The 24242-nt window shown below is 41.0% G+C and overlaps 1 protein-coding gene across 1 annotated transcript in view; it reads left to right on the top strand.

The window, feature by feature from the left end:
• Positions 1-797: 797 nt before the first annotated feature.
• The window catches only part of LOC126094921 (post-GPI attachment to proteins factor 2-like), a 107502-nt gene continuing 84057 nt past the window's right edge, over positions 798-24242 (top strand). The window contains exon 1 of the mRNA XM_049909568.1: positions 798-1108. The gene's annotated coding sequence lies outside the window, so the exon portion shown is untranslated. The remainder of the gene's footprint in view (positions 1109-24242) is intronic.

Raw genomic sequence — 24242 nt, forward strand, 5'->3', positions numbered from 1 at the left:
TAGTATTCCGTGACTACTGTATCAGCGGTTCACAACTGGAATCGTTCAACTCAGAAAAATACTTTGGTATAGCGCTTTGTAGAGATATGAAATGGAAAGCTCACATTGGCTCGGTCGTAGGTAATGCAGGTGGAAGACTTCGATTTATCGGTAGAATGTTAGGACAATGCGATAAGTCTACAATGAAGATTGCATACAAATTACAAGTGCGACCCATCTAAAATATTGCCTATGTGTGTGGAACCTGACCAAATAGCACTAACAGGAGATACGGATAGAAAGAAGGACAATATGAATGGTTTTAGGTATGTTTGACCCATGGGAGAGAGTCAGAGATATGCTGAAGAAACTGAACTGTTAGACATTTGAAGATAGACGCAAGCTAACCAGGTAAAGCCTGCATACAAAGTGAACCAGCTGCAGATAATGACATTATAAATATGTGTTTCGCTCCCATATTAATCGTATGGACAAGGACAGAATACCTGCACCGCGCGCAAAAGCACTCCTCATACGTGAATGGAGCGGGCAAAAGCCGTAATAGCTGACAAAATGAAAAATATCCCTTGCCATGCCCTTCATAGTGATTTCCTGTGAACAGATGTAGAGTGTAGAGTTGGCACGGCAGTGAGCCAGTAGGGTGTCTCCATTGGCCAGTTAACTGGCCGGTGGTGTAGTGGGGCGATGCACGTGCAAGTTTTCGTTGCCTGTGGAAACAGGGCCTAATGCAGTTATTGCAAAGTGAAGCGCATTCAAAGATACATTTGTGTTGCATGTGTTTTGCAATCTATGGAATGATGTAAACGTGCGAAAATCTATAATCACAAACGCAAATAGAAGTGTTTCCATGTCGTTTGAATAAATGTGATGTACATCATGAGATAATTGGCTAGAATGTGGTTAATATTCTCCGAGAGATTCACTTTACCATTTGATTAGGCACAGTGAATACTTAGGTAATAAAGTTTTGCATGTGAGTGTTTTCCCGCATCTGCAGTATGGATGTAGTAAACCGGCAATTTTGAATATCTGCTTATCGATTTTGTCAGTACTTCACGAATTCACTGCACGAGCGTTTACGGAAGTTGTTATGTGAAAGGAAAGCACTGTGCGTGTCCGGACGGACAGTTTCTGTGTATATACTGCATGTAGACGCATGACTTGTTATTTAGAATAGTTTTATTAGATGCATGAGCAGTAGGAGTTCAATATGTTTTATTAAACAGCCTTACTATATCTTTATGCGAAATAACGTGTTTGCAATAATAATTTTATATTATTTGCAGTGATAGCTGCTCTACGTGTGAAAGTGACCGTGTAGTAGTAGTTTACGAATAATTGATGACAGCGTGAAATTTTATGTGCCAAGTGTTTCCTATGGAGGCGTTAGGCAATAGTTTTGTCATAAATTGAATCGTGAAAGAATAAGTTCTTAAAATCAAACTACTGCTGTTAGTTTTAGTACATTATCGACTCGCTACTTTAAACAGATAGGCCTGATAGCAAAAAGGCTACCCTCAACAAAGGAACTATCTATTGCCCAACTTTCATCAGTACAAGGATCTTAATTACCTACGTAAAAATCATTTCCAGTCAGTTTCGCAGTGTTAAGACGGTATCTGTAAAACAGGTGAACATTTAGAATTAACTCACGTAAGGAGTGGCGTTCTCGGATTACAGGACTTATCTTCAGAAACGTATAACTCCTGCTCTCGAATTCCTCAATTTTAACCCGAGCAAGGTGCTTCAACGAATAAGTTACACGACTCTTGACTCCTGGGGAGCAGTGTTCAAATACCTGTCTTGTTAACTAGAACATTCCCATATTTTCCCAAATTGATGGGTATTAATGTTAAGATAATTCCTTTGGCATGAACAAGCCCATTTCCTTCCCTGTCCTTCAAAATCCGAGCTTGTATGTCGTTTTTAATGACATCACTGGCAGTTGGTCATAAACACCCTGATCTTCATGATTTTTGATTGAACTGTAGAAGTAGTGTGGTGCATTTCTTTCATAAGCAAAGTGTAGCATCCGAGCACATTGGAAAGAAATTATTTTTTGTTTTGTATTGAGGAAGTGTAAATTACAGTCCAGTTGGAACAGACTTTTATTGGTAAACAAAAAATGAAAGTTTTTGAGAGTATATATTAGAATTCAGAGACCTCTACAGTTTGTGGTAGTACCTCCTTCATAATTTGTAATGCGTTTTTCTTTTGCTGAGTGAATAATATATTTTCTTAATCTCTAGTGTCTCAAAAGAGAATTCCATACGACAGAAGCTGAGGGAAAGTATGCAAATAAGCTATCACTCAGGCCTAATCATGAGTATAAAGAGAAGTACATCTACATATAGACTCCGTAAACAGTCTTATGGTGTCTCGCAAAGGGTACTGTGTGTAACACTCATTACTGCTTCCCTGTTCCAGTTGCTTATTGTGGAAAGGAAGTAGGGCTGATTAGATTAGATTTACTTTCATTCCAATTGATCTATAGTGAGGAGGTCCTCCAGGATGTGGAACATGTCAGAAAAACAATACATGACAGATATTTACAACTAAAACAAATAGCTAATGTACCATTCCACAGGTCCCAAGTGGAATGATCGCCATTTTTTTAATGAACACTACATGAAATAGTCATTTTACAAATACTAATGCACTGAATTTAAAATAAAGTATTTTATTTATTTATGAGGTAATAAACATGTAATACAACTACTGTAATACTTATTTACAATGAACACATTACTGCACTGAAATGGTGCAGAAGTTAGATTGTACTTTATACTGAGAAAACTATGGTAAGCTTCTGTGAGTTCGAATTGTCAAAATGAGATTTTTGGTTTGGGCAAGTAGAATTTCTGACTATAGGCTAAAATAATAAGCTCTGTGGTTGTGCTGGGTGCTCTTCCCAATGATGTGATACCAAATGAAGTGTTATAATGCCCTTATTAGCTTGTTTTCTAAATTCAAAGTAGTTGGTATATTTTTACAAATCAATTGAGTGTTCACTGCTGTGAATCTCTTTTGCTTTACACAAGCAACTATATACAGGGGATAGTTTGAAAAATAGCATGGAACACAAGTTACTAATAAAATGGATGAATATAGAAGAAAACTAAACATTGTACAAACTGGTAATTCTCAGTCTGCATTTGCACATTATGATGGAGGGCATTTCATCAGTACTTTGTAATATTATTGGTACATCGTTGCTTAATAATTTTTATAGCTCATGATAAAGCATCAACTCTTACATTGGAGATTACAACATGTGGGAGTCGTCTGATATCATTTTATGTTCAGAGTGCTTGGCAATGGTCTCAGTAATTAACACATGGTTGTAGCAGATTACTTCTATTCCAGCACATACAGAGGATCGACAGTGTGCACTGGTGTGGCAGTACAATTTCTTTGTGCTGAAAACCTGCGTGTGCTAATGTGCCATGACATTGGTGATTTCAGTGGAAGCTATTCAGAATATTAACATTTTTGTCCAGCAGTATATGAAAACATTGTTGGTTCAGAGATGAAAGAAAGGATTGCTACCTGTGACCAGATTAAAAGAGCAATTATTTAATCTCCATTAAACAGGGCCAGTGTGAGGCCCAAGCGATGTAAGCTACCATCCAACTGTAAGATTTATATGCAGGACATACTTCAGTTAGTTGCAGCTGATTGAGTTGCCATGGGAAGAGGGGTGTCCACGTGCAAGATTTCTATATAGTGCATATAACAATTAGCAGCAAAAACTGACAGATGAAAGTGTAAGAGGGGAAAGGTGGGGGGGCGGCCCAAGCTCCAAATGATAAGTGGCTTGTGAGGAAAAATGTTCTCTAAGTGGTCTTGGTTATAAACTATTATACATATTCAGATTATTGGAATATTGTAGTTGGTGACATCAGCACTTCCTGTATGCCCAATAATTGGTTTCCCAATGTCACAAATCTTACACTTCTGACTACTACAGATATATATGGTTTTTCTACATTTAAATTTCTTTAACATTTCGCGGCCCTTTCAGCAACTGTGTAAATTTTAATTTTAATAATTAACAGCCTCAGTTTGAGTTCCAGTACAGCACTCGTGGCTGAGGCAGTTCCAGATAAGTCTTAGGCCTATAGTCTGACGATAATTTATGGATTTGTAGTTTTAGCTTGACGATGTACATTATGGAAAGACAGTAGTTACTGTTATTCTGAAGGAGGTTAGGTTATCCCAGCTGAAACCTAGGTAAAGTCTAGGCAAACGGTGCAACTGAGGCTGTTAATTATTTTATTAAAATTAAAATTGATTTTTCTATGTTGACAGATGGAGATACTTTCCCAGACGAGTAGTTTACGAGACATTAATGGTAATTACAAAACAGTAATAGTAATTCTTAGAATCCAAGCAAATATAATTACCATTGATGTCTTGTAAACTACTGCATCTCGAAGGAATTATCTCAAAAATGGTGATGTTAATCGCCATTAAATTACTGAAACAGATGATTTCAACAATAAATTAATTTGTACTGCCTGTTACTGTGACATTAATTAAAATTAAACCTTTTACTGAAAGCACCTTACACTTACAACTGAAGTAAGAAAACAATAGTGTAGTGTGACGAGTAACAGTGCACATAAATGCAATTAAGGAAAGTGCTCCAAACACGCTAATATAGATGCCAGTGCGAGACCCAGTGAAGCACAATGTACTTGTTTTATTATCAGAGTGTAAGTATTTGTTAATCAGAGCAATCTGCAGTGACAACTCTCATTGCATCACTGTAATGAAAGTAAAACGTCAAACTCCGAAAAAGGAATTAGGCACTGCTTTCATTGTGTTCACTCCCCTGCCTTGCATGTTAACAAACTATACTTTATATCTAGATGTGGACAGCTGTTAGCTTCATTACAGCTTTTATTTTTCAATGATGAAAAAGGTGCACGCGTTAACATGTCAAGAGCAGTTAAGGGGTTAAACAGTGTTGATGTTAGTGACAGTTTTCGTTGCACTGTGTACAAGTTGTTACCCTTGAAATGTCGGATCTGATCATGAACTTTCAAGTAATACACTGCTACCATTAAAACAGCAACCCTGATAAAATGACATGCAACAGATCTCAAATTGACATGAAGTGTACTACACACAAGTATATTATATCAAAATTATTAGTATTTCAGTGCAAATTCATGTAATATGTATGGATAACAGCAACATTTTGCATACTGAAGCTGGGTATACTTCGATCACTCATAAACCAAACGTCTTACAGTTGTTGCTGGCTCTCGGCTTGATGTTTGGTATATACTGTTTGGTGGTAAAGTTCCATCAGTATACACTAAATGGCACCATGTATTGCCAACTTTCTTATTCAACTGTTGACAAACAAGATTCGGCTTAAAATTATATATGATAAAAGTATGTTAAAATCAGGTTGTGCAAAATCCACCAATATCATTTAACCGCAAAACGACTGGTGTTGTCAACTATATAATATGTTACTCCAGCAATTCTCAAAACATACCACTGATTAGCTTTTTGTTCGCATGTACATAGCTGCCACTGTATTGAGATTTCTGAGGTCATGTGCATGGTTTCTCTGTTTTGGGGTTACTTTGACCCCTGATCATTGTTATCCCAGGATTGTGGATGCGTAGTTTATTAACCCTTTAACTGCTCTGGACGTGTTAACGTGCTGCGCGCCTTTGTACCTGTCCCTGTGTGTTCTGAACGTCAGAGTACCAGGTAGAAGGACTGGTGGTGCACTTAAACACATTCAGAGCACACAGGGAGAGCTACAAAGGTGCACGCGTTAACATGTCAAGAGCAGTTAAGGGGTTAAACAGTGTTGATGTTAGTGACAGTGTGGACCTAAGGATTACATACAGTAACCATCAGTGTACAGATGAAGGCTCATTTGTACCTACAGCTAAGAAAAACAAATGTCAATCATATGTTGCACAAATTGCAAGCTGTTGTGGTGTGACATATAATGACAAATATCTCTAGAACCAAGGAAAGTGCCAGATATTGCCTCAGTAAGTGAAGAACAGATAGCCTTAATTCTAACTGCAATGGATAGGTTGAAGCTAGGATTTAGGTCTGAGAGGCGTGAAATTGAAGGTATTATGCTGAGCGAAATTTGTAGCTGTATGTATGGTACTCCATCATAGTACCTCTCATTATATTTATGATTTTGATGACGGATCACATTGTTTGATTTATGTACTGTAAGAGGTTTTTTTTATGAGGCTGAATAAAGCACTTAAGAAAACTTTAGATCAATGTATTTATTTAATGGTAGTTGAAGTTTCATTGTGTTTTTAAAATACTGATCACAAATTTTTTGAATGATAGCTGACAGCTATGGTGGAAGTACTGGCCCGTAAGTGTATCCTCAAGTCTGTGCTAATTTTGACCACCTGTTGTTTCCCCCCATGTCTTCGTCTACATTTTAGAAAATGTGTTCTATTCCTTAGAATGTAACCCTTTCATACAAGACCTTACGTTCACTAACATACATATCACAGAAGTTAAAAAGTAATATACCTAAAAACAAAGATGATGTGACTTACCAAATGAAAGTGCTGGCAGGTCGACAGACACACAAACGAACACAAACATACACACAAAATTCTAGCTTTCGCAACCAACGGTTGCCTCATCAGGAAAGAGGGAAGGAGAGGGAAAGACGAAAGGATTTGGGTTTTAAGGGAGAGGGTAAGGAGTCATTCCAATCCCGGGAGCGGAAAGACTTACCTTAGGGGGGAAAAAAGGACAGGTATATACTCGCGCGCACGCGCACACACACACACACACACACACACACACACACACACACACACACACACACACACACACACACACACACACACATACATCCGCATATACACAGACAGTTTGCTTGTGTCTGTGTATATGCGGATGGATATGTGTGTGTGTGCGCGAGTATATACCTGTCCTTTTCCCCCTAAGGTAAGTCTTTCCGCTCCCGGGATTGGAATGACTCCTTACCCTCTCCCTTAAAACCCAAATCCTTTCGTCTTTCCCTCTCCTTCCCTCTTTCCTGATGAGGCAACCGTTGGTTGCGAAAGCTAGAATTTTGTGTGTATGTTTGTGTTCGTTTGTGTGTCTGTTGACCTGCCAGCACGTTCATTTGGTAAGTCACATCATCTTTGTTTTTAGGTATATTTTTCCTTCGTGGAATGTTTCCTTCTATTATAACCAAGTTAAAAAGTAATTATGATAATCACATTTAAATCTGAAAATTGGTTCAGGTATTCCCAGTTCATGGCATAAAGAAATATGCAGGTTTCTCTTTCAGAAATATCAAAGTCAAAATTCTACAGTGTCCGTATTGCAGTCTGTTGAGAAAGCAATTTATCATTCCATGGTTGTGTTGCTTTCTTTGGTTAGGATACCACAGGTGTCATGCGGATATTGAATACGTAGGTTCAGGAGGGCCATTCTGGTTGTTGGTAATCCAAAGTGATTAATGCCAAGAGGACGGACATTGTTAGCTCTACTGTGCAAGGTAATACAGTTAGCTGATGGACCTTGAATGAGAAGTGGACACTTGTATGTGGCAAAACTAGTATGTACAGGGATAGTACGATGACGTCTGGAGCATGATGGACTGTTCCTTTTTGTGCAGCACCAGTGGTGCACCCAACAAGGAGATGGCACAGAGTATTACCACATCATCTTTTCTGGCGGGTGTCGGTCCTGCGTACAGTATCATAATAGACATATCCAATACGTGGAGGTTCCAAGGAGAACAAGTATCATAATGATATAGGTCCAAGACATGGTGTGATGGTATAGTGTATCATTCAGTAAGCACCTCATTCTGGTTAGCATAGCCAGTCATTTGAACAGGATGCTTAACATTTCTAATGTGTTATCACCAGTCTTCGAGGTCTCTCTGCTGTCATCTTTCAATAATATGATGGAAGGCTACATATTCTCATGCTATCCTGGTGTTCCTTAATATAGAGGGTATTCAACTGTTGCCCTGGCCAGCAGTCTCCAGATCTTTTACACGCTGAAGTCATGAGATGCTGAAAAGAATGGTGCGCCAGTGCCAGCCACCATAAGTGATGAATTCTGTTATAGAATTTAAGCAGTGTGGAATGATGTGTATGTGTCCATCGCCTAAGCTCTGTTAGACTCAATATCCAGCCTGGTTGGAGTTACTATTGCTGCTGTAAGTCTGCTGTGTATACTGTTTTTTTGCGCCCTATGTATCCAAAATTAGGTATAGATTTAATTATTTATTCTTAGAGCTATACTGTATACAAACAACAACTATAAAGATTTTGTCACTTGTTATCCTTCTGGGTGTTGCAGTTTTGATGGTCAACAATACAGTAATTGATAAAAAGGAAACCAAACTGTATAGAGACAAATAAAATATCTCTTAATTACAAATGTGTCCCCTAAGTAGTATCAAATTAATATAAATATTAATTATGAATATATTTCCTTCATCATTGCTCTCATACTCACAATAGGTGGGTCTGTGAAAAAATAGAAATATGATGACAAAAAGGACATATTGCAGGAATTGTCCAATATTAAGTCATGGAGACAGAGTTCGTTCAGGAAACCCATTACAAGAAACTGGACGTTGGATCAAGATGGCCCAATCCCCTCATTTTTGTCTTCCCTTGCCCTCATGATCAGTTAGTTCTCATAACAGGTGAGTGTAAGTAACCTGCCCCCCCCCCCTGTCAACCTTCCCCAACTCGTCCATCCTTCCTCCCTGAGGGAGCTACTATCAATTCTGAAAGCTAGGATATAGTGTTTTCTGCTTGTATATGTAAGTAGCAAAAGTTCTGGAATTTTGCCTCCTGGTGGTAAGAAATGCCCTTGTTAGGGTTTTGTTTAGCACAAAAAAAAAATGCTATCACATAAATAAAACAGAAAGCACATTTAAATTTAAACAAACTCAATTAATGAAAAAATCATAACAAATGTCAGCTGTAAATGTAATAAAAATCTACAAATTTGCTAGTGAAGATGAAATGTGGAAAGAGAATCGTAGAAAATAACATAGACATTTAAACAAGTCAGATGATACATAAAAACAGGAAGCTCCAAAAAAGCAGAAATGCATATAGGTCCACTCTTCTGCTTAAGAGTGGAAGCAAGATGGTCATTAACAGCTGCAGAAGAATAATGTTGGCAATTATATAAAGAATAGTTTCTGAACTCCTGTTTCATAATTTTAAAGGCCAATACGTGACATGATGAAAAAAGATTCTAGAAAGGCTATTTGTGCATGGAACAGAATCAAAGTGCTAATTTACATGTTGTCTGCCACATAAATAGTGATGAAAGATGGGAATATCACCACATGAGGCCCTGCCGTGGCAGCCAGCAGGCACATGGCATCTGCAAGGATCTCAAAACGAATTTTTTTTAGGGTTAATGCTGGTCTGTCAGATTTGTCTGAAAATTTAAGAACAGCAATAAAACAAGCCACAGTTTAAAGAGGGTTGTACAAAACTAGCTTCCAGACATATTTCACAAAAATTAGTCCAAGTTTACAACAAAAGATTGAAGATTCATTTAGTGTTTCAGTAAATTTAAATATCTTTGTGAAGGCGTATTATGGAGAGAACATTAAACTTCGAGTTAGAGGCAACGAGTTTACCAAAGAGATCTAAAATAAGAGATACTTACCTCCCTACCCAAGTTGCTAAACTTCATTATAATTTAAATAAAATAATCATATTTCTTGGGTTCCCAGCTGTTTATTTTCAGTTAGTAATTAAACAGTATGGTGGTGCTTTATTAAGTACGTTAACTGAATGAAATAATACAGTACTGAGTATTTAAAGTGAGGTTTTCAAAGCACACCTGATCTAGAGATGCATTAGACTCCCTTGACATTTAAAATAGTCTAAGTCCCCTCATACTATTAGTAATTGGAGTTACAGGAACAACATGCACTGCTACTGATAAGATTTTGATGAACAAATTGAGATAGCAAAGTCATACTGTGTACCACATAGTTGTTACCTCTTGGCTCATGATCTTCAAGTGCTAACATCATGGTGCACCTCATAAATAATAAGTACTGAAAAACCACGAAGGTAATAAATGGAAAAAGGAATTGAGGCATTCAAGAAGTATTTGTGAAATACACTCTGGACAGACTATATATAGCTGGAGCCACTAATGGATTATTAAATCTGTAGAACTACCAAATCACAGGGATGTTGATTGCTTCATTTTACACACTGTTTCAGATAGTCCAAGACATTTTTCATATGATTAAGATCAGTCTTATTAACAGACGAGTCAATGTGTGACAGGGTGCATGAGTGTTCATTCAACCAGAAATGTATGTATGTGGCCCCATGCACATGTCTATTGCCATCTGGGAATACGGTAATGTTCACAATATTCAAGAAAGTGCAGAAGTGATGGCAACACTTGGTTACCAAGAAAGTTGAAATGAACATCATGGTTCACGGTCTCCTGAATGAGTAGACCCAAGGAATGGTATGGCTCTTGGTGCCCTCAGCACCTTACATCATTTGAAAAGAAGCTACATAGTGACTCACAGCACGACACTACATGCATTCAGTCAGTTACTCTCCAGTACCAGTGTTGTTTGGCCAAATAAAGATGTGCAGCCTTGTGTATCACTGTGAGAAATGGCCTCTCACAAGGTACCCAACTACAGATGTCCTTTGCAGTCAGTTCCCCAAGCAATTTCTGCTCAGTGTGGTCCTTTGTGAACATTTGCTGTCGTCAGCCTCCCCTCACCAGTGTCAACATGCCCAACATGTCTGATTCCAGAATTAACAGACACAGCATGTGCAGCCCACTTCCTGCTTTACGACTGTCCACTTGAGAAGCCAGCAGCACAGAGGGAACAGACTCTTGTATAGGAACTCGCCCCTGTGAGTGGCTGCATATGGCATCTGGGTGCACTCGGGGACGCAGTAAAGTGAGCCAAATGGTTCAAATGGCTCGGAGCACTATGGGACTTAACATCTGAGATCATCAGCCCCCTAGAACTTTGAACTACTTAAACCTAAGGACATCACACACATCCATGCCTGAGGCAGGATTCGAACCTGCGACCGTAGCGGTCTTGCGGTTCCAGGCTGAAGCACCTAGAACTGCTCAGCCACACTGGCCAGCAAAGTGAATAGCTGCACTGCCAGAGTCCTGAGCTGCTGCCCTCCGAGGCAGGTGTCTGGCAACAGCTAAGTGATACTGAGGGAGGCCCTCTAGTCATGAGCACTAAGTCCAAGAAGGCAGACTTAGTACTGCAGTGGCCAGTACTCGTAGCACGTGCGTGCTGTTCCATGTCGACCAGGCACCCAGCATAGCCCTCATGTCATGTTGGGTACTGCTGGACTGACCCTCTCCTGCTAAAATGGGAGGGCATTTATACTCAACTTTAACCCACTTGTGCCGAGGTTCTGTTTTCCATCACATACTGAAAACATGACAGTGGCCAATTGGTGTGGTAAGAAGTCGCTGTTGCAGAGATGGCTTGTAGTTTAGCAGACTCACCAGTATTGTAGATGTTCATCTGCCCTTGATACACCTAGAGTGGGGCCTGCAGCTGTTGCAGTGATGTTATGACTTCTGTGGCACCCGTGGCAGTCTTGCATCCACTTTGGTGGTGCTACCATTTTTCGTGTCAGCTACCAAAATTGTTTACCTGCCCCTTCAGAAGGCCCAGCTCCTGGGTCTCAGTCCCAGACCTGTCTGTAACAGACTTGAACAAATATGGACAATTGTACAATATTTACAGTTTCCTTTCTTAATGCCTGTAACCTCATCTTCAATGGCTGCTACCTTATTCTACAGGTTTTCAGCCCTGTGATTCCTTCTCTTACACTAGTATGTCTCACTATTACACAGTTCTTATTAAATATGTCAACACACTTACAACTACTGTCATCACTTTATGTTAGATGTGCCACCGCGGCATTGTGCTCCTTGCATCATTTATGTCCCTCAAGAGTCTGTCAAGAGTCGCTTGCCTTATTCAGTAGTTTTTACAACATTTTAAGTACTAGATAATATAGCTTTTAACACTACTTGCATGTACTCATACACATTTCCTTACTTCACACTTCCGTTTTCAGTGCTTCGTGCAGTATTAGTGATCCAGACTGGGATGTGTGCCAGTGGTTTACTTGGGCAGGCAACTGTCTCAAGTAGATGAAGGCGGCACAGAACCGAGTCAGAGTTAGCATTGTGCCTGATACGGTGACACTCAAAGTCAAGACCATACTGTGTTGCTTTTCCTGGGACTGCTGGACATCTGTTCCACCAAAATACATCCTTCTTAATTATCCATAAGTTGTTTCAGGGAGAGGGTTAGGTCTGGCTTCAAAGAGTTGTGGAGAATAGTCAAATTCTGCTCTGGAAGTACCTCTGTGAATTTCTCTGGCCAGTACAGCTGTAGCTGTGTCATGTTCATCTTTGTAACCCATGAAACAGTGCCTGACAGGTGAAATGTCAATCTGGTTATGTCGCAGACCATTGTATTTATCAGCAACCCATTGCTGTGCAGTTCCAGTGTCTTTGCCGTTGAGAGCCTACACTGCTTACAACAATTTGCAACCACCACTGTGGAATTGTACATGGAGTAAATCCAATGTAGCCCTGCTTGCTGAAAATGGGCTGCAGCTCCAAACTGTCTTGTGAAAAACGTTGCCTGTCTATTTTGTCTGGGTGCAAATGACTTTTGCATGTGTCCATGCCAGTATGGTTGGCTCTGGTTGGGCAGAGTGTAATCCTTTCCCTCTGACAGTGCTGGAATGCCTCTGCTGTTACCACTGCGTGTCAACCGCCATCCTGTGATGTTAGCAAGGTTTCTCCCATTTTACCTGCACAAACTTTAGGGAAGTTCTCCATATTAATGGGTAAGAGTGGATGATGAGAACTATATATTTTTGTCTGGTAAAGAGCTTTCCACTCTCTAAGAGCTGGTCGTGGAGCACTCCAGTCCCACCTTTGGTGAAAAGATGCAGCACTGCTATGACTAGATCTCCTTCATCGCCATCCTTGGCACTCAGCAAGCTGGGAAAAGGGAGCTGTAACAACTCCTCCTCCCCCTTTTGAAAGGTCTGCAGTTATTTGTCAAATATCATATACAGCTTATCTTTCCCTTCCATGCATGCAGTTGGACAAAGAGAACAGTCTGTTGAATTAACACAACTCACAGTCAAATAACATAACTATTCATTTACTTTTGAAATGCACTTATTTTTATAGCTCTCCACAGCAGTACTGATGGGAATATGTGTGGAATTATTTCTACTAATATAACACTTGATTTCCAATGTAATATAAGAAGCAAGTTAAGTATAGATTTAAAAAGAGTTACCTGTCAATATCTTCAAAGCTAAGTTGTACAGAATACTAGTAAATAATCCTTTCTACATAGTAGATGAATTTTTTGAAACTGAAAATACTGTCTTTCAACACTGTATCTAGCGGATGGCCTTATGTAATCCAAACTAAATTGTATTTAGTAATTAATGTTAAAAATGTAAGTGATCTTGACGTTGTCTATTGCTTTATAAGCTGAATGACAATAAAATTTGATTGATTGATAGCTGAAAAAACTGAGTTGTGTTATGTGGCAAGTATGTTAATCTCACGCTCTAACTGTTGTAAGTGCAGTTACAAACACTGTCCACTAGATACAACTAAACACTACGAATATACATGTCTGACATAATCTTCACAGAGTGCTGACATGATGTCCCTGTCTACTCCAAGTAGATGTAGTACTGCAACTGGAACTCAAAATGGAACTGCCATGTTTGTCCTCCACAGCTGTATTTCATAAGCACTTCACGGTGGCAGTGCCTCACAACTCCCAAGAGCCGTGGCTTAAGCCTTGTCGGGATTGGTACCGTCGGTGGTGCTGTATGGACATGCAGCATCTTTTCGGTGGTCGATTGCTTGTGTGACAGTATTGATGAACGACAACACCCACACAGCTAAAATACATAAATCCTATATACAAATACAAAATTGTGGCACGCAAACTTATCCAGTAAATGTTTCCATAAAATCCTGCTGCTTTTTGACACACCCCTCTTCCTTACTTTAATTCTACCTAGCACATATTCTTAACACAACACAATACAAAATAATCACTATAACCCCTCATTTCCTCAACCTCAGACCATATGGTATGTCTCATACCATTTTTCAGTCTAACCATGTCAAATGGTGACATTATCTTCCTTCTTTAAACTGACTAACCAGGGAACAACCCAGTCTGTTATAGACCATTGAATAGTAAGCTGACATGATGAATGACAAATACATACCCCAGTCATTGTGGTGAAAGTTTACATAGTAACTCAGCATCCTACCAAAAGTAGGATAAACATATTCCAGTCTATCGTTAGCTTGTGGGAGCAGTGGAGTTGTTTTTAATTTCTGAACCCGTAGCAAATCATACAACTGTTTCATTAAGTCCAAGTTGAAGGTTTTCTGTTGATCACTGATTTATCTCTCAGTACGCCAGACTTGAGCAACCAGCTGTTAACCAAGGCTTGTGCAACCATTATTGCTTGCAGATTGAGGATGACAATCATTTCCATGGATTGTGAGACATGGTCAATAATTGTTAAAACTAAAAGGTTTCCCACTGTAGTCTGATTAAATGGACTGAAAACATCCATCCTAATCATTTTGAATGCTTTTCTTGCTTTTAGTAACCTCTGTCATGGCATCTGTTAATGTCTCATGGCCACTCATTGTTCACAATGTACACAATTTTTCACATATTGATCCACATCGCTAGAGGACAAATGTAAGGATGTAGAGGCTTATCTCACTAGGGGTAAGATAGATACTGCCTACAGGAAAATTAAAGAGACCTTTGGAGATAAGAGAACCACTTGTATGAACATCAAGAGCTCAGATGGAAACCCAGTTCTAAGCAAAGAAGGGAAAGCAGAAAGGTGGAAGGAGTATATAGAGGGTCTATACAAGGGCGATGTACTTGAGGACAATATTATGGAAATGGAAGAGGATGTAGATGAAGATGAAATGGGAGATACGATACTGCGTGAAGAGTTTGACAGAGCACTGAAAGACCTGAGTCGAAACAAGGCCCCCGGAGTAGACAACATTCCATTGGAACTACTGACGGCCTTGGGAGAGCCAGTCCTGACAAAACTCTACCATCTGGTGAGCAGTATGTATGAAACAGGCGAAATACCCTCAGACTTCAAGAAGAATATAATAATTCCAATCCCAAAGAAAGCAGGTGTTGTCAGATGTGAAAATTACCAAAAAATCAGTTTTATAAGCCACAGCTGCAAAATACTAACACAAATTCTTTACAGACGAATGGAAAAACTAGTAGAAGCCGACCTCGGGGAAGATCAGTTTGGATTCCGTAGAAACACGTGAGGCAATACTGACCTTACGACTTATCTTAGAAGAAAGATTAAGGAAAGGGAAACCTACGTTTCTAGCATTTGTAGACTTAGAGAAAGCTTTTGACAATGTTGACTGGAATACTCTCTTTCAAATTCTGAAGGTGGCAGGGGTAAAATACAGGGCGCGAAAGGCTATTTACAATTTGTACAGGAACCAGATGGCAGTTATAAGAGTCGAGGGACATGAAAGGGAAGCAGTGGTTGGAAAGGGAGTGAGACAGGGTTGTAGCCTCTCCCCGATGTTATTCAATCTATATATTGAGCAAGCAGTAAAGGAAACAAAAGAAAAATTCAGAGTAGGTATTAAAATCCATGGAGAAGAAATAAAAACTTTGAGGTTCGCCGATGACATTGTAATTCTGTCAGAGACAGCAAAGGACTTGGAAGAGCAGCTGAACGGAATGGATGGTGTCTTGAAGGGAGGATATAAGATGAACATCAACAAAAGCAAAACGAGGATAATGGAATGTAGTCGAATTAAGTCGGGTTATGTTGAGGGTATTAGATTAGGAAATGAGACACTTAAAGTAGTAAAGGAGTTTTGCTATTTGGGGAGCAAAATAACTGATGATGGTCGAAGTAAAGAGGATATAAAATGTAGACTGGCAATGGCAAGGAAAGCGTTTCTGAAGAAGAGAAATTTGTTAACATCGAGTATAGATTTAAGTGTCAGGAAGTCGCTTCTGAAAGTATTTGTATGGAGTGTAGCCATGTATGGAAGTGAAACATGGACGGTAAATAGTTTGGACAAGAAGAGAATAGAAGCTTTCGAAATGTGGTGCTACAGAAGAATGCTGAAGATTACATGGGTAGATCACATAAGTAATGAGGAAGTATTGAATAGGATTGGGGAGAAGAGAAGCTTGTGGCACAACTTGACCAGAAGAAGGGATCGGTTGGTAGGACATTTTCTGAGGCATCAAGGGATCACCAATTTAGTATTGGAGGGCAGCGTGGAGGGTAAAAATCGTAGGGGGAGACCAAGAGATGAATACACTAAGCAGATTCAGAAGGATGTAGGTTGCAGTAGGTACTGGGAGATGAAAAAGCTTGCACAGGATAGAGTAGCATGGAGAGCTGCATCAAACCAGTCTCAGTACTGAAGACCACAACAACAACAACAACATCGTCCTTCCACCAGTACCATTCTGATACCTGCGGGTTCATGGCCGTCTGATCTCCATGCCCAAATAGCTCGTGCTCTCATAACATTTCTTCCCTGAGATTTGCTAGTACTACAACCATACACAGCCCCAAACTAGTTAGCTTGGATAACAGGCTGTCATATGTGCTGAACTGCAGCCAAGTCACTGCTTGTAGACAGCATCAGCGGTTTGTACCTCTTGCCTCCAGCAAGGCCTCTGCCCACAGCACATGTATTCCAGCTACATCTCTGTTCAGGTCATCCACTGTTCTGTCTTCTTGCCTGCCTTACACACAGCTTCATAGTCAAATTCTCTCAACCTTATCACCCATTTGTTGAGCCTGCTACAAGAGTCCTTCAACTCCAACAACCATTTTAGAGCTACATGCTAGCTCACAACCTTTAATTTTTTCCCATTTAAATAACACTGAAAATATGTAACTCCATAAATTAACTGAGCATTTCCTTTTACATTGTGGAATAGTCTTTTCTGCTTTATTTAGTTGTCACAAAGTTAACCCACCAAATGCTCCTCACCATTCATTACTCTACTCAGTCAATATGCTAATGCCTGATTAGAAGCGTCACTTGATATTGCCAATTGCATTTGATAGTCTCAAAAGTCAACACTGGGCTCAGTGTCAACACGTTTCGCAATCCCTCAAAGGCTTCTTAGCATTCCTCAAATTTTGCATCTTTCTTCAATAGCTGCATGAATGGTCTAGCCACATCCCTTCACAAATTTCCTGTAAAAATTTGATAGACCTAAAAATTATTATAGCCCCTTACTATCTCAGGAACCGGAAAATCTTGCACTGCTCGAACCAACCTTGGGTCTGTCTTTACCCATTCTGTACTTAATATATGTCCCAAGCATCCTACTTCTCTTAAGACAAAAGAGCAGTTCTCCGTGTGCAGTGTAAGATGTGCAGCCCATAAATTTCTCTCAGCCACTGTATATGTTCTTTCGTATCCCTTATGAATGCAGTTATGTCACAGCGGTATAATAACACTACCAAGGTTACAACTGTCGTAGTACCCTATTCAAAAGCTGCTGGCATCCTATGGTATTGATAGTGACCCCAGGGAGCCAAGAACACAATTTTTGGTCAGACCTCCAGAACCACTTTTAACTGATGGTACCCACTCCTTAAACTCCTTGGTTGAGAAGACTGGCACTGTCCTAAGTTATTAATGGTCTCCGTAATATTAGGTATGGAATATACATATGTCACCATTTTACTGTTGAGATATCAGTAATCACAGGAGAAATCTCAACTACTTTGGCATGACGACAACAGCTGCACTTACGGACGAATACTCTATTCTATTATTCTATTGGCTAGCTCTTGATAAATGATGTCTTACATAATTTGTTGTAAATGTTGAAGTAAGTGATGTGGTTTATGATATACCGGTGCCTCATTCACCGTTGGGATTCGGTATTGAGTTTAGGATGTTATAGGTACGGGCCCACTAGATAAAATAGATCTTCAGACTCCACCAGCAACTTTCTCATTTCCACTCCTTCTGGTACTTCCAGATGCTCTACCTTCTTGTGCAATGCAGTTCTAGTAGCAGTCTGCACCTGATCACCGTTTCCACTTGCCGTGAGACAATCATCCTCCTCTAAAATGTCCACGTTCACTACTAACAGTTCGTTTGTCAGCTCACCTTCACTGCCTTTATCTAGATTCATGGGCACCACCTTCCCACTATCTCTCCCTTGTACAGGTATAATACTTGCTCTTACGAAACAATATGATGGATCCAACACATTGTTTTCTTGTAGTGGCCCTATTACACGCAGCATATCAACAAATAAGTCAGGTTCTACACCCACCCAACATGACTTCTCAGTGCCCTGTGGCACAATATCATTTGAACCAAGCCTTAGTGTTTTTGTATGCAGTTTAATTGATATGTCCACTAAGTCCACAGTACTTCATTGGTGACAGTTTCCACCAGCTGGAATGTCGCCTCTAGGTTCCACCATATGTCACTGAAAGTCAATTTTGGCATGCTGTTTTAACAGAAAGTCTAAGACCAGGATCATACAGTAACACTCACTCATGTGGGGCACCATTTCCATAAACTTTACAAAACTGAACTTCCCCCACCTGGAATTTCAGTACTTCTGACCCTAATGACTTCATGTCGTTATCACCTACCCATGCAGCCCACAGCCTGGTGGATTGAGTCACTCCCAGCCTATAAGGCACCAATTGTCCAATGACACATGCAACACCATGTCCAACTTACATTTCTGCCCTTCGCAATTCCCACTACTCCACATTCGACTTCCATACACTTATGTAGCATCAAAACTTAATGGGGACACTGTTTGGTGGACATGGGGTTCCCTTTTGTATTTAACACTTCTGCACTTAGCCCTTGCCTCATCCTACCACTGAATCTATCATCCCATTGCTGGTATCTTCCCATACTGTTCGTACCCCACTGAGGCTGCCTACACTGCCTCTGGATATGTCCAATCGTCCACACATACAACACTTCACATTTCCAGACAACACCCCACATTCATTCTGTACTCCTGTTGCCAAATCCATCTCCTGAAATTTAGTTACCTGTGTGACAGTAGAATACAGACCTTTCAGAGAACCAGTCTGAAATCTTCTTGACATATCTGGTGACAGGCTTTGTAGGAAAGCTTCGAGTGCCCTAGGTTTGACTTCCTGCAGTATAACCTTATTTGCCTTGTCACTCCATCATAACTCATGTGCCTGTACATCAGTCTTGCTTATTTCATGTGCAAAATCCTCCAGTTCTTCTCTGTGTCTTATTGTTACTCCACTTAACCATTCCGGCAAAAAACTCACGCTGTTTCGCTTCATATATCAATGCAGAAGGCCTTGTTCCAACAGCCCAAATAGCTTCGCATTTTTCAATGCCTCATACACCTAACAAATGTTTTTGCCGCTTCTACTTAGCATAACCTTACTACTTGCAACAGCTGACCATCCAACCAACTACCCTTCCCTGCCTTTCACGTAGTAAAGGCACCATGTCATAATCAAACTTTCAGGGCTATATCCATTATGGGTTCCAGTGGCTGGGCTGGCCACTAATTGCTCATCCCTAAATGCTATTCAGCTTAGTAGTTCTATATTATCTACATTGAACTGTACTACCTTACCCAGTAACACACTGCCACCCACTCAGACATGCCCTGCGTCCCTGACTCTACCATTGTTGAACCTTTGTTTCCAATATACTAATTTATACAATTCAGTACAATACAATACCACTCACAGTAGCCACATGGTCATGCCTGTGCCAGTAAGATGTATCACTGCCACTGACTCAGTACATGGTACAGTGTGCAACGGCAATGTAGGGAACACATCACAAGCTGCAGTTAATGCTCCCTGATAGAGCTCCTAAACTGTGACATGTCAGCTAGTTCTGAAGATGGTTATCCCACCTCAACCCTGAGTTATCTGCACATCAGAGTCAGTTTAACGGATTGCTCATTCACCTCACCGTGATGGCTGCGGTTGTGACAATGTGCTACATAAAGGATGAATGTCCAGGCCACATCCTGAAACATCTGAAGACGATTCCTGACACCAGATGAAGTGGCCTGGTGATGCAAGGTCCATTTTAGTGCAGAACTGGGTAGTGACGTCAGGTGTGGTGAGATGGTGAACTGTTTGCAGCTCAAATAAACTAAGTCAAAGATTGACTCATTTTATTACAAATGAAGGAACTACAATTGCGGTGTCACTGCTTGATGACCATATCCCTCTCAGCTTGACTAGGATGGCTTACAGTAAGCACTTGCTGTTGTCATCCTTCCCTCAGCTGCATCAATGTCCCCAGGACTGTTGACTCCAGTACCAATGAACACAGCAAGTGCAGCCTACTTCCCACTTTAAGGCGGTGTGGGTGGAATGAGATGGGAAATCTTGTCGAGGATGCCAGCCGTGGGTAAAGAAACTCACTCCTTCAAGTGATGACTTGTGTCGTGTAGGCAACCTCAGGAACATGGTGAAGTGGGTTGGGTGGTCACACTGCCTGAGTACTGAGCTATTGCCCTTCAGGGCATGTATCTGGTGGCTGCTGCGCAATGCCGGAGGCTGATCAGTGGTGAGCGCAAAGTCCAGAAAGGCACACTTGGAGATGGTGTGGTGGTGGCAGGCTCTCATAGTGGCTGCATGCTGTTCCACCTTGGCCCGGTGTAGCCCTCATGTTCAGGAAGGTACAGCTGGACTAATCCTCTCCTGTTAAAGTGGGAGGCCATTTATGCTCAACTGTAATGCACTTGTTGTCCAGAGGTGCCGTTTTCCTTAACATACTGAAACCACGACAGTTTTTTCATGACAGTGCTCAGTGCATGTGGTAAGAAGTTGCTCTTGCAGAGGCTGGCTTGTAGTTTAGCTGATTCACCAGAACTGCAGGTGTATGCCTGACCTCAATGTAGCAAGTGTTGAGCCAGCGGCTGTTGCATTGATGTTATGACTTGCTCAGGTCTGCAACTGTCTTGCGACCATTGTGGTGGGGCTACTAATTTCTGTGGCAGCACCCAAAATTTATTAGTGGCAGTACATCTGCAAGTGATACATCATTTCTTGTAAATATGTTGAATAGTGTATGTTGATTCACCAAGAAATCAGCAAACTTCATTGACGGTGTATTCATGGGTACATCTAAATACAGTAGCTCCTTTCTGCCATTCTATCACAGCTTCACATTGTCTTCTCTCGGCAGCAATATCTTGTGCCCAACAAACTTCAGATCACCAAGATGGAATTAGACACAATTGTTCAGGCGGTTACAGCATGGCAATTAGAAAGCACATACGTGCCACCACTGCATGTGGTGACAAACCAGCCAGTTGGTTGGTGACCAAGCAGTGATTATGAATGCTTAGACAATTCCCAACCACTATTTAATGTGATGCATTGGAGATTTCACATATCATCTTTCTAGTTACATATTTTTTCCCGCATTGAACTTTGTCATGGTCTGCAGAAATCAGTGACCCAAGAAGAACTTTAACACCAGCTTATGGAAGTTTTCTACCACTTTGTCAACTACACGATACTGCTGAATCCCTCCGGTTGTGTTACTGACATTACGGAAGTGACCTTTAGTGGATACAAGACATCTGTTACTGACATGCACCCACCTCTGGGTTAGATCACGGCAGTGAGAAATTATCTGATTGCCAATGATAGCTTGAGAACTGTGTCAATAACTGCGTGAAATAAACTTCTGTTGTCGTTTTATACCTCACGCTACTGAAGTCCATCCACCACTGCATGGAGGTCCTAACTGCTCCTACAGAGGTTCTGGACCTCTTGTGGAATAGTGCCCTACAGTAGGTGTCATTCACCAGACAAGCTTGCATATCCTGCTGTTGGAGCCCCCTTGATGATTTTTTCAGATGCTTCAGCCCATTTTGTGGGTGCAGCCCTGCAGCAGCATGTTAATGGAGCCTAGGAACCCCTCTATTTTTTCACACAATCTTTGTACATGGAGCTCCTGGCTGCCTTTGAGGCCATGAAGTACTTAAGGTTCATTGGCTGAAGGGCATGTCTTCACTATATACACTGGCTTCTACCATTGGCTGCTGCCATTTGCATTTTCTCAGCATCAGAACAACTATCTGCCAATCTAACAGAAGCACTTAAATTTCATAGCTCAGTTTCCAACTGACATTTGGTACATCAGTAGTGGCAAAAAATTGATTTCTGAAGCTCTGTCTATAGTCAAAGGCATAACTCAGGCAATAGATTTCAATAATCTGGCAACGGAATGGAACAATGACACTAAATTCAAGGACCTGTTCCAAGTAATGTCGGCACTTAAATTGGGCACTTTCCTCTGACAGGAGTTGATGTAGCAGTTAACTGTGATGAAGTCACAGTCCATCCACATCTGTATGTAGCCTCTTCAGTATGTTACTGTGTTTTTGAGTCCATGCAGAGGAAAGTCATCCAGGCAGCTGCATTTTGAGGGCAATATTTTTCTTATGCCTTCTGTGCAGAAACTCTACTGCTCAGGGACCTAGAAATGTGTGCACTGCTAGAAGTACTGAGTGACATGGCAAGTACAGGCACCTTGTTACTCCAGAAGAAAGTTTTGCACAGCTGCATATGTATCTCATTGACCCACTAACTGTTTCTGATAACTTCCACAACTACCTTACAGTGATAAACGGGTCCATGAGGTGGCCAGAAGTTCTACCACCGCAAGATCAGACAGGTGAGAGTGTGGCGTCCGCCGCTCGTGGTCTCGCGGTAGCGAGCAAAGATTGGATAATTGTACGGGCGCTGATAACCACGCAGTTGAGCGCCCCACAAACCAAACATCATCATCATCATCGAGAGTGTGGCCCATGCCTTTATCTTCAGCGCCGGCCACTGTGCCCGAGCGGTTCTAGGCGCTTCTGTCTGGAACCGCGCTGCTGCTACAGTCGCAGGTTCGAATCCTGCCTCAAGCATGGATGTGTATGCTGTCCTTAGGTTAGTTAGGTTTAAGTAGTTCTAAGTCTAGGGGACTGATGACCTCAGATGTTAAGTCCCATAGTGCTTAGAGCCATGTGAACTTTTTACCTTCAGCTGGTTAAATGAGCTTTGGCTCCCTAGAATACGTGATATTTGGCCTAAGTCCCAAATGGGAGGCAGAGGTGTCCTGTTCCATGGTAAGACTGTATATTATTCACCTCAGCAGAGCAACACCATATCAGGCAGCTTCTAATGGTGTGATAGAATGATTTCACCACTCACTTAAGGCTGTTGTCATATGCCACTTGACTCGCTCTTGGACAGACACACTCCCACTACTACTGCTTGCACTGTGCAGTGTGCTTAAGGATGACTGCCAGGCATCTACAACAAGCTTGTGTATGCCAAACCTCTGTGGTTGATGGGTGAGTTTTTTCTCCAGTCTGCTACATCTGCTTATTGAGCATGTAGATTTGTAATGAACTTCCAGAATAAAATGGATCTATTATGAGCAAGCATGCCTCGTGTCACAACAAACAAGCCACATTTTTTTTCACAGACTTGGTCGAGATGAAACATGCTTTTTTGTACATAGATGCATTATGTTAAGCTTTGGAGCCATTTTACTGAGGCCAGTTGTAGAAAGGGCTAACAAGATGCTGATTCTTCCGGTACAAGATGAAAAGGAAGTAGTGTTGATTGATTGATGTAGATCTTAGAGCTGATGACGTCACTGGACTGCCACCCACAACTGCATCAGCCCCTCTGCAGCCCACATCCCTAGCAGCTCAACTGGCAGCCAGTGAGGACAAAATCTATAAAGAGGCAATACAGACAACAAATGCAATTTTACCTGGCACCACTGGTGATTTTTATAAGCTATCGTGTGGGGGCTCCAGTTCCCCGCACTTCCATTCCAGGCCAGGCTTTACCTAGAACTATGACAGATTACTTGCGGTAAGAAGCGCAGTTTGCACCTAGCTGGTGACCAGTCTGGACAGGAATTGTAAGCACTTCTGTGTATTAGGTGAAGCAATAAAACTGTGTGCTACTACATACTGTGCAGACCTATTTGTACTGTGCTTATACGTACCAATTACTGCATTTGTGAATAACAAGGTGGGCAGGTCCATTTGTTACAGCTTTCATGAAGTGTGACTGCTTTCTTCACTTGTTTCAGAGCTTCAGTTT

This window comes from Schistocerca cancellata, chromosome 8 (assembly GCF_023864275.1).
Source record: "Schistocerca cancellata isolate TAMUIC-IGC-003103 chromosome 8, iqSchCanc2.1, whole genome shotgun sequence".
Classification (NCBI taxonomy): Eukaryota; Metazoa; Arthropoda; class Insecta; order Orthoptera; family Acrididae; genus Schistocerca; species Schistocerca cancellata.